Here is a 12,697-nt window from a genome sequence, read left to right as displayed (position 1 = left end):
TTTCCCATCACTGTTTTTATTTCTTTCATAAGTATTTGTATTATATCATATGCCTAGTTACAGTCCCACATATTTAAATAGGAGTCACACCGGGCCCATTCTGAATAAAGCAATGGTCATTAAAACCAAATATGAAAAAATATAAAATTACTTAAATATCTCAGTTGAGACTTTGACACTTGAATATATGTAAGCTACCAAAGGATCACAGCAACTAATGTGCTGTATTTGAAACCTACTTCATAAATTAGCGTACAGGTCTAAATACCACAACATAATTCGCATGATCTATTAACCAAATACATACATCATTTTTACTAGTGGAACATCATTTATTTCTACAGCAGAAAGTGTTTCAGTGGCAATGGCCTTTTGTTTATATTACAGTGGAGCATACTGATAAATTAGCATACTTCTATTTCAACAATTATGCTAAGGGACAACACTGCTATTTCAACAGCATTATATGTGGACATTTTCATCGGCACTGACAATTTTTACACCATGCAAGTGTTAGTGTTTAATAAGGACATGCATTCTATACAGATGGAGGACTTATTTTGTAATAATGATGTAAAGGAAAAGTGGACTGGGTCTGTAGTTGATATCCAAACTGATGCTCGCTACCACTTCTATCTAGAAGTAGGTAGGTACTAGCAATGGACTCCAGTCACAATGCCTGGATTCAGATACAAATTAAATAAAGTTCACTGATGTTTAAACCCAGGGTTTTAGTTTGACTCTTTGTAGAAATAGGCTCAAACCATGAAGTTCAAAACCAGATCTTCATTTTCCCAAAGCTTTGGGCTGTTCATCTGTAGGACTTTGGCTGAGACACACCTCTCATACTTCACCTGGCAGCATATATATTTTTACATCAGCCATTGACAAGAGACTTTGACTCAGTCTGACTGGCCATGGTATGATATTGTTCTTTCACTAGAAATACAGTTATTGGTGCTTTGATATTGATTGCCCATATGGTGACTCATAAATGCTTATTTTCTGGACTATGGACTGTATATACCACCATGTTGACAACTAGAATATTAAAGTACAAATAGTTGCATTCCTAGTGGAAGTAACATCTGCAATGATCTGTCTAGCTTCCACCAATGCATTTTTCTTCATTCAATGGGAGTTGCATGTGAGTAAAGTCTACAGGATTAGGCCCATCCCCTCCTGTTTATGTTTTCTCCTCTCCAGTCACCCTGTGACAATTCTCTATCCCTTTGTATATATGACTCTGCAGCTTCTGGCAATGCACCTGTATGGGCCAGGAAATTAGGAGTAGAACTAAAGTACTGCTTTCCAAAAAAGAAATGCAGTTAGGGCCTCATTCTATGCCATGCTCATCTGATATCAGGGTTAGATAGGACTTTGGTCAGAAAATTGAGACAGCCACTCCAGCTTGCATCGGGAGGTTGTGTGTGAGAGACGGGGTCCCTAGAAGAGCAGGATCTGATGTAGTTACATCCATCATACAGACCTAAGGCAGTTCCTGTTGAATTATTTTCTTTGCTAATTTGATTTACTTAAATAATGCAGTTAACATTGCTTTGCACGTAAGATCTCTGTTCCTCTCCAATGATAATACTACCTAGTTCTTATATAACACTTTTCATCAGTAGACCTCAAAGTGCCTCACAGAAGTCCCCATCATTAGAATGTATGATTTCCCCAGTGTAGGTTTGTCGAAATAGCTCAATAAAACATATTTTAACATATTTATAGTCACATTTACCATTTTAAAAAATCTTAAGCTACTCGGTGTTCTCTCTGAGAACCACAGCTCACTTTTCATAGTTTATGAATGTCAAATTATATATATGATAATGGCTGTCTGATTTTCATCATTCGATTATACATAGGAATTGTTGCTCAATTCCTTATTGCCTATGAAATTACAGTACTGCAGCACTGATATCAGATTCAAAATTCATTTTACTCTATAGGTTGAGGGCGGCATTATTAACTACTCATTTTATCAACTGTATGTGTTGATGAAATGCAAAACTGCAATAAAAGAAGCACTCAGATCCCTATCCCCTCGCGCGCACACACGATAAGTTGAAAAAGATTAGAATAGCACAATATACTAGAATCTTCTTTGACTGACATTGGACACACCAATCTAAACTACAAACAATCGACTAAGGTCAGTACGTTTCCAGGAAATCCAGATTGGTGAACAGCCTGTGCCAGGTTTAAGCTACAATGCATGCACATCAGAACGGATAAAATGTACCATTCTGTATTTTGTAATAAATAATGCAAGGTCTCATCTTAAGAAAGAAGTTATTTGAAAATAACCTGTTATCTCACTGAAGATTTCTATGTACAAGCACCATTTAATCTATTGTTTTTTCTTAGAACAGAATTTTGCAGGAAGGCATGAGCCTTCATTATTGAAAGGCTACTAATAAAAGCGGTTTCAAATATATAGTCTTTATTAACTTTATCTTTGTTTACTAAATTGAAGGGTTTGGATAAACCTTCATTTCAATCAGCCAAAATAGCCCTGCAGCTCATGTAATTTACTGTTACAAACAGCAATGCATATTATGTACCAATACATCTAAACATATGCAGAAACAAAACTGATTACATTCACTTTAATAATGAGATTGCTTCTGTAGCATAAATGATAGTAAATGCTCAGCTATGTTAAATGACTGCTATTTTTCCCTCTTATAGTCAGTGATATGTCTTCATTGTTTCAGTAATGTAGCCAACAATTGAGAGTTAAGTAGTAGCCCCTATTCACTATCAGTAAGCTTTACAGTTACTTTATACACCAAGAAATAGACTTTTAAAAAAAGTCATTTTACTATGTCTCACTGAATTACAGTATATAAACAATAATGGTTATTTGCTAAAACATAATAGCATATATTTATTGTAATAAAAGAGATAACACCATGAAAATGTATATTTTTTTATTTTATAAGCATTGTAGAGAATTTTAAAGGGATTACTATGTCACTATTAATCATGGCATTTTCACATTTGCAGTACAATTTCGTAATCACTACAGTTCATGGAGGCTTTTATAAGCCAGTGTTTTGAGGTAGTTCATATTTTATTCGCAAAAATGAATCTTGTAATAATACCAATTAAACATCATCTCTATTCCATTCTTATGTAAGATTAAACTACCTCTGCTCCTGTGGCACAAAGCGTACTAAAAGGGTAAAGCTCATGTGGACAGGCAATGGAGCTTACTCTTAAATGCTGGTTCAAGAGTATACAACTTGCTCCTGCAAAAGCCAAGGACCATCACAAACGTTGGCGCTTTTCATTCCAAGATTTCAAGCTGACCTTAGTAAATAAAAATTCACATACAATTTTCCCCCTAGGAAGAATGAAGAAAGAACCACATTACATATGCTAGTCACATTGCCTAATGTATCACTGGAAAGTGTTTAGATACCATGGTGATGGGCACAGAATAAAAACCTTAATAGAAGAGAACAAAAGCCCTTTGAAATTTATATTTACTGCTGGAAAGGTAAATGTTGGTGTCCGTAGTGTCTGAAATACCCTAATCAGAGTATACAGAAAGGTACTGAGGGATCAGAATCACCATTTAGGGGAAATCATGGAGAGTGGAGTGGCTGTTGCCACAGATTCTTGCCTCCATAGAACTTTAACAGCACAAGTGTCTAATTTGAGAAGAAAACTAGCTTTCCAGCATGTCTGTTTTGAAATGCAGCATGCAGCATTCAGTAGTAAACATGTAGTCAGGCATACTAGTAAATGAATTTTTCTACCCTTGGCTTGAGTCTTCTGGGGAAAGTGAAGAAACCTAGGCCCTTTACATGGGAGACTGCCCAGTCTAGTAATTAAAGCACAGAATTGGGAGTCAGACTGGCTTAATCTTTGATAATATTTAAGATTCCTGTGTGATTGTGCGTGGACCCCTTCCCTATCCCAGATAATTATTGTATGTTTATGACTATGCTATCTGAGCACCTGGTTACGAGATCAGTCAAGATTGAGGTGACAGCTGAAGAAGGCAGTGACCCCATAGAAGTATTATGGAAGGTTTTTGTGGTATTGACTTCCGCTTTGTTTCATGTCCTGCATTTAAAAGAGCCTTTTGGGTAGCACGTGCACATTTTCACCATTTATTGCTCACATTAAAAATGCTTTCTATGTATTAAAATTGGTGCTAGACCCATTTTCACTATCACTTCCTGGAAATCCATAAGTATTGTATGTCATCCTAGCACAAGCACTGAGAGTTGGCTAGAGCCATGAGCATTAGCCCACTATTAAAATTAGGATAATGTTGTAAATTATTTAGATGTGGAGGCATTTATAACTCTCTAACAATTTGAAAACTATTCTGGGCAGGGACCATGTCCCTCCTTCTGTTCGTACACTGCTCTGCTCCAAACTGTATGTTTGGGAACTACCCCAATAAAACAACCTGTACCATTGCATTTTACAAAAAGAAATGTGGTACAAGTTGGATATCCATTCACAGCTGTTTTCAAGGTATATCTTCAACCATCCCCACTGACTAATTCAGCTGATCTCAGATTTATTTGGCAGAGAGGCTCAGCCCCACTTCTGCTCACTAAGGGCTTGTCTACACACAGAGAATTGCACTTGTTAACTTAAATCTGTTTAAAAATGGATTTAGTTTGTGAAACACAAACCCTTGTGTGGACACCTATATCAGTTTAAACGTGGCTTTTATAGGTATAACTTGCACCTTAAATGGATCTAAGGTAGATATAAACTGATACAAGTGTCAGCACACGAAGTTATACTTGTTTAAAATCACTCTTTTAATTAGATTGCTGCAAGTTTATGTTTAAATTAGACGTAACAATATCAATGGTGTTTGCTCTATGTAAACTGTAAGAAATAAGGACAGATATATTTGATTTTTGTTTTAACTTAATGGAAGGCTATTCCACTAAGTTTTAGAACATAGATTTAAACAGCAAGTTTCACCTCTCATCCTAGTCAGATGCTGAACCTCACTGAGACAGTGACCCTCCAACTAAATAATGTGTACTTAACTATTCCTGGAGAGTCACAGTCTTCATCTATGTGAAAGGGGTTGGGTGTATTTTCTTCTCCCTCATTTGTTTTCAATGCTTAGGTTTTAATAAATTGTTGCATTTGCATTTTTGGGCACTAAAAGGTAGTTAGAAATAGGGGAGGATGCACGATTCAGGCCTAAACAAGGGGAATACAGCAAAGGCTGCTGCTGCTGCTAATTTTTATTAAATGTATTTGTAAACTCCACTAGTTGACAGCTGGAGAGTTGTTCAGAGGCAAAAAGGAGAACCCACATTTTATTTTCCTGTGTACACAGTTATAGGAATACTTCACACCTGCCAGTTTATATCTGCCCAGGTATTCAATGTTCACTTTCGAGTTAGCCCCACACTCTACTCTCCTCCTCAGCTTACATACCCTATGGCAAAACTAAGCAACATCAGCTATTTTCGTATGAAACAAACCATAGGTGTTTGGAGAGTGGGGAAGGAACAGCGTATATTGTACTTCGTTGTGCTGTAAACATTCTACAGTATTTGACAGCTATTTACATGGAGTCACATTTAGGGGTCTTGATTTTGCCTCTACCTACCCTATCAGCACTTATTCTCATTATGAAAGAATATGGTAGCGATAAAGACACTACACTCTACACCTTGAGACAACCCAGGCTCTTTAACTAGTACAGAAGGTAGCAGCCTGCTTGGTAAGCAGTGCTTTCCAAGGGGAGTACATGACACGTGTTCTCCTTAATACTTCTTTCCCAAGTTGAATTCTTTTCTGAGGCCCCTGATTTTGCAAGCTTTTTATTTTTATTTTAACTCCTTAAACCAGCTTTGAAGGACTTTCTTATCCCTGATTTCGGTCCCAGGCAGTACAGACACCAACTCATGACTTCTAAAATTGTCAACCTTTACTAATTTCTTGCATTTTACCAAAACTAGGGATTGGTGAAGACTATCCAAACCTTCTATGAATTAAATGTGTTCTTTTCTGAATTCCTGTGTGCTCCTGAGCTTCCCCTCATTATCAAAATCCTGGTTTAAAACCAAAAATGAGTTCCTTGAGCCCATGTCCTTACACTAGCATGTGCCCGATTACTTTTTACAAAAATGAAGGTTACTTGTTATTGGAATCCTTCAAGATGACTCTACATATTCACACTTATGCATTTTGCACCACCTTGTGCAGCTCACAGAATGAACCTACTTCAAGTAGTACCCGTTAGAGCACATGTGCACCTACTCCTGTCCCCTCACATCTCCAAATGTTCTGAGGGCATGGCTACATTATGGGCACTGCATACTCTACTACCTCAGCTCCTTCCACTGCCAACCGAGAAAAAACACAATAGGACTTTGAGAAAGAGGGGAAGGTTGGTGGGAAGTGTGAATATGCAGTCATCTCGGAGAACTCTTGGTACTAGTAATGGTCATTTCTTCTTTGAGTGGCTCTGCACAGTCACACTTATGGGTAGTCCAGCAAGCAGTGCTGAAAACTCAGGAGGAGGGAGAGTCCTAATTAAATGACTGATGTCCCAGTTGACCAAATCTAGCAACCGCTCTTGAAGCTAAATCCAAAGCATAATGTTTAGTAAAGATATGTATTGACTTCCATGGTAGCAGCCTTACAGATTTCTCCAGTAGGAACATGCTGCTATTTGCTGAGACCGTACAAGAGTAGGCACAGGGACAGCTACTAAGTTGTTATATTCAGTGACATTGTTTAACCCATCTGGAAATAATCTCACCAGATACAGTATAGAGACAAAAAGAAAAGGAGTACTTGTGGCACCTTAGAGACTAACCAATTTATTTGAGCATGAGCTTTCGTGAGCTACAGCTCACTTCATCGGATGCATACTGTGGAAACTGCAGAAGACATTATATACACAGAGACCATAAAACAATACCTCCTCTCACCCCACTCTCCTGCTGGTAATAGCTTATCTAAAGTGATCATCAAGTTGGGCCATTTCCAGCACAAATCCAGGTTTTCTCACCCCTCCCCCCCCCACACAAACTCACTCTCCTCCTGGTAATAGCCCATCCAAAGTGACCACTCTCTTTAAAATGTGTATGATAATCAAGGTGGGCCATTTCCAGCACAAATCCAGGTTCTCACCCCCCCCACCCCCCTCCAAAAAGCGCACACACAAAAACTCACTCTTCTGCTGGTAATAGCTTATCCAAAGCGACCACTCTCCCTACAATGTGCATGATAATCAACGTGGGCCATTTCCAGCACAAATCCAGGTTTTCTCACCCCCCCACCCCCATACACACAAAAACTCACTCTCCTGCTGGTAATAGCTCATCCAAACTGACCACTCTCCTTACAATGTGCATGATAATCAAGGTGGGCCATTTCCAGCATAAATCCAAGTTTAACCAGAACGTCGGAAGGGGGGGGTAGGGGCGGGAGGGGGGGGTAGAAAAAAGCAAGGGGAAATAGGCTACCTTGCATAATGACTTAGCCACTCCCAGTCTCTATTTAAGCCTAAATTAATAGTATCCAATTTGCAAATGAATTCCAATTCAGCAGTTTCTCGCTGGAGTCTGGATTTGAAGTTTTTTTGTTGTAAGATAGCGACCTTCATGTCTGTGATTGCGTGACCAGAGAGATTGAAGTGTTCTCTGACTGGTTTATGAAAGTTATAATTCTTGACATCTGATTTGTGTCCATTTATTCTTTTACGTAGAGACTGTCCAGTTTGACCAATGTACATGGCAGAGGGGCATTGCTGGCACATGATGGCATATATCACATTGGTGGATGTGCAGGTGAACGAGCCTCTGATAGTGTGGCTGATGTTATTAGGCCCTTTGATGGTGTCCCCTGAATAGATATGTGGGCACAGTTGGCAACGGGCTTTGTTGCAAGGATAGGTTCCTGGGTTAGTGGTTCTGTTGTGTGGTATGTGGTTGTTGGTGAGTATTTGCTTCAGGTTGGGGGGCTGTCTGTAGGCAAGGACTGGCCTGTCTCCCAAGATTTGTGAGAGTGCTGGATCATCCTTCAGGATAGGTTGTAGATCCTTAATAATGCGTTGGAGGGGTTTTAGTTGGGGGCTGAAGGTGACGGCTAGTAGCGTTCTGTTATTTTCTTTGTTAGGCCTGTCCTGTAGTAGGTGACTTCTGGGAACTCTTCTGGCTCTATCAATCTGTTTCTTCACTTCCGCAGGTGGGTATTGTAGTTGTAAGAATGCTTGATAGAGATCTTGTAGGTGTTTGTCTCTGTCTGAGGGGTTGGAGCAAATGCGGTTGTATCGCAGAGCTTGGCTGTAGACGATGGATCGTGTGGTGTGGTCAGGGTGAAAGCTGGAGGCATGTAGGTAGGAATAGCGGTCAGTAGGTTTCCGGTATAGGGTGGTGTTTATGTGACCATTGTTTATTAGCACTGTAGTGTCCAGGGAGTGGATCTCTTGTGTGGACTGGACCAGGCTGAGGTTGATGGTGGGATGGAAGTTGTTGAAATCATGGTGGAATTCCTCAAGGGCTTCTTTTCCATGGGTCCAGATGATGAAGATGTCATCAATATAGCGCAAGTAGAGTAGGGGCGTTAGGGGACGAGAGCTGAGGAAGCATTGTTCTAAGTCAGCCACAAAAATGTTGGCATACTGTGGGGCCATGCGGGTACCCATAGCAGTGCGCTGATCTGAAGGTATACATTGTCCCCAAATGTAAAATAGTTATGGGTAAGGACAAAGTCACAAAGTTCAGCCACCAGGTTAGCCGTGACATTATCGGGGATAGTGTTCTTGACGGCTTGTAGTCCATCTTTGCGTGGAATGTTGGTGGAGAGGGCTTCTACATCCATAGTGGCCAAGATGGTGTTATCAGGAAGATCACCGATGGATTGTAGTTTCCGCAGGAAGTCAGTGGTGTCTCGAAGGTAGCTGGGAGTGCTGGTAGCGTAGGGCCTGAGGAGGGTGTCTACATAGCCAGACAGTCCTGCTGTCAGGGTGCCAATGCCTGAGATGATGGGGCGCCCAGGATTTCCAGGTTTATGGATCTTGGGTAGTAGATAGAATATCCCAGGTCGCGGTTCCAGGGGTGTGTCTGTGCGGATTTGATCTTGTGCTTTTTCAGGAAGTTTCTTGAGCAAATGCTGTAGTTGATTTTGGTAACTCTCAGTGGGATCATAGGGTAATGGCTTGTAGAAAGTGGTGTTGGAGAGCTGCTGAGCAGCCTCTTGTTCATATTCCGACCTATTCATGATGACAACAGCACCTCCTTTGTCAGCCTTTTTGATTATGATGTCAGAGTTGTTTCTGAGGCTGTGGATCGCATTGTGTTCTGCACGGCTGAGGTTATGGGGCAAGTGATGCTGCTTTTCCACAATTTCAGCCCGTGCACGTATAGAGACAAAGTGAGGGAGGCAATATCTTTTATTGGACCAATTTCTATTGGTGAAAGAGAAGCTTTCGAGCTCTTCTTCAGGTCAGGGAAAAGTACGCAGTGTCACAGCTAAATATCAGGTGGAACAAATTGGTTAGCATAACTAGTTAAGAGACCATTCAAAGTGAACTGGCCCTCTGCAGTTAACTCCTCTCCAGTCATATGACACAAAAAAAAAGGGGGTTAGTGGATTACAGATTGTTGCAATAAACTATAAATCCATTGTCTTTGTTAAGATCATGATGTTTCGTGTCTAGCAAAATTATTAATTTAAGCTCCCAGGCTTGCCTTTTGATGGTGTTGTGCAGGTTTCCTTTGAGGAAGACAACTGAGAGGCTGGATATGGAGTGATCACTTTTCTGTGTGAGTTCATTCAAGAGCATAGTGATTGTCTAGTTTCATCCACATTGTTGTTACGGGGGCATTTAATGCACTGGATGAGGTACATCACATGTTGTGACAGGCATGTGTAGGACCCTCTTCAAAAGACAAGCCTGGGAGTTTAAATTCATAACTTTGCTAGACATTAAAAATCATGGTCTTAATAAAGACACTGGATTTATGGCTTATTATAACCATCTAACTCACTAACGCTCCAGAGGTGTTAACTGCAGAGGGCCACTTCACCTTGAATGGTCTCTTAAAATATATGTTAACTACTTATACTAAACAATCTGTTCTAACTTTTACTTGGCTGTGACAGTGAGTACCCTTCTCAGACCTGAAGAAGAGCTCTTTGTAGCTCAAAAGCATGTCTCTTTCACCAACTGAAGTTGGTCCCATAAAAGATATTACCTCACCCACCCTGTGTCTCTAATATCCTGGGACCAACACAGCTACAACAAGACTGCACCTGGATATACTATGATGCATATAATTCTTAGCATAAGGAACAACTTAGATGATTCCTTAGAATTCTAGCTTTATTTAGACAACATGCTAGAATCTTTCTAGCATCTAAAGTAAAAAAGATTCTCATTTATTAGTATGCAACTTTGGGAAAAATACCAGTAAATTAATAGTCTGATATGAAACTTGCACTATTTGTGATAAAAAAACCTGGGATCAGGTCTAAGAACCCCCTTGTTTATATGGAAAGTAGTAAATGGTAAATTAACCATCAAAGAATGCAATTTGCTCACCCTTCTGGCTGATGTTATAGCAGTAACAGTTTTAATAGGTAAGTTTAATAAAGAATGTTGCCTAGGGTTCAAAAAGTGGTTTCATAAGTATAGATAAAACCAAATTAAGATTCCACGTGGAACTGGATCCCTTAAAGGGGATCATGTTAGACAACCCCTTCATTAACCTTTGAACTATGTCGCATAAACAAAGATTAAAACATGAAAAACTAAAAGAGCAGCCCAATGAACTTGTAAGAAGAATTAGATCATCCTTCAGACTTTAAAAACATTAAATACTATAAAACACAGGAAGAGAAGCTGTAACTGGTTAATCAGATTTTCCTCGCATCCAAGAAACAAATTTAGTCCATTTCAAATAATACATCCTTACAGACTATTTTCTAGAACTGAGCAATAAATTTTGAACTAGCAAGGAACAGGCTTGTTCAAGATCAGGCAAAGTCTGATAGATCAAGCTGTCAGATGGAAAGACTATGGATCTGGATGAAGGATCCTGCTCACTGCTGCAATATCAGGTGTGGAGACAAAGGGAGACACTTGCAGACTCTGACATCTGAAGCAGGTCCACATACTCCTACTGTCAGACAACCCGGAGCAATCAGGATAATCCCTTCTCTGTCATGACTCATCTTCTTCACTGCTTTCTGAATTAATGGAAAAGGAGGGAAAAGATGCAGAAGGTCCCTTCCCCAATGCAGCAAGAAAGCACCTGAGATGGATTGATTGTCCCTTTCTGCTCTTGAACAGCACAGATGACACTTTGTATTGAACATGGTTGCAACTAAGTTTTCATTGGGCTGATCCCAGCTGGAAAAAACTTAATCCTTCAGGAACCACTCATGCATCTGAGAACTGTCCCTGCTGAAATGACGGCTAACACATTGCTGTCCTCTGCTAAATGCCGGGCTACCAGATAAAGACATTGTGAAGAATGCACCAGTGCCATAAATTGATTACCTCTGCACATAACAGGAAAGAATGAACTTGTTTACATAATACATAGCAGTTGTATTGTTCATTGCTATCTGAACACCCTTCCCCCTTTAAGAGAGGAAGAAAAGATCTGAGAGCCAAATAAATGGCTCCTAATTAAAAAAAATTATTATATGTAAGTACTTTCCTTGAGAAATCCAGTGGCCTCGAACTGTAAAATGATGTGGCTGCGTTCCCCCATCCCTTGCTGGATACATTGGAAGTTATTGTGACAGATGGCAAAGAGGGATTGAAAAAACACTTCTGAGAACATTTGATCTGTCTGTCCACCATATCAACAAATTTAGAACATCTGAGACATGGGCGATAAACATCCGAAGCCTGTTCATATGGGGTCTGGAAAAGTGTGACATCCAAATGCTGCATTAATCTCATTCTGAGGCATGCAAATGGAGTAATGTAAGTGGTCGCTGGCATAAGATCTATTAGACCTAAAAAGAAAATAATCTTCTGGGTGCAACACACTGAATCTTTGAAACAGGCTGTTTTATCTTCCAAAAAATCTTTGTTCCCAAAGGAAAACTCTTCCAGCTAGTGAGTCCAGCATACAGCCTTTTCACTGAATTCTCTCAGTCAAGTAGAGATTTGACTTTTGACATTCAGAAACAGTTCCAAAGCCATAAGACGGGATGTTGTAGATTTGATGTGAAATAGGAGATCCTCCTGTGAAGATGACGTTAGCAGCCAATCATCCAAATATGGGTAAACAAAGATACTCTGTTTTCTTATATGTGCTGCTGCTACTACAGAAAGGCACTATGTAAAGACTCAGTGCTGTAGAAAGGTAAAATAGTAGGTCTTTATACTGAAAATATCTTTGCGTCATTACAAAACACAAAGTACTTCTGACAATTTGGTTGGACAGAAATATGCATCCTTTAAATTGAGAGTTGTAAACCAATCCATAACTGGACAGCGAGGGAATTATGGAGGCTAGAGTTAGCATTCAAAACCAGAACTTCTGAACAAACCTGTTCAATTTTTTTAAATCTAAAATTGGATGGAACCCACCCCATCTTTCTTCTCTACCAGGCAGTTGACTAAAACCGTTGACTCAACAGATGTTTGAGTACCTCTCAACAGCACCTATCAGGAGCAATTTCTGAAATTCTGATAGAAGAATAACCTCATGAGAAGGTTCCC

The sequence above is a fragment of the Lepidochelys kempii genome, chromosome 2 (assembly GCF_965140265.1).
Source record: "Lepidochelys kempii isolate rLepKem1 chromosome 2, rLepKem1.hap2, whole genome shotgun sequence".
Taxonomy (NCBI): Eukaryota; Metazoa; Chordata; order Testudines; family Cheloniidae; genus Lepidochelys; species Lepidochelys kempii.
This window is presented reverse-complemented; position numbering follows the sequence as displayed.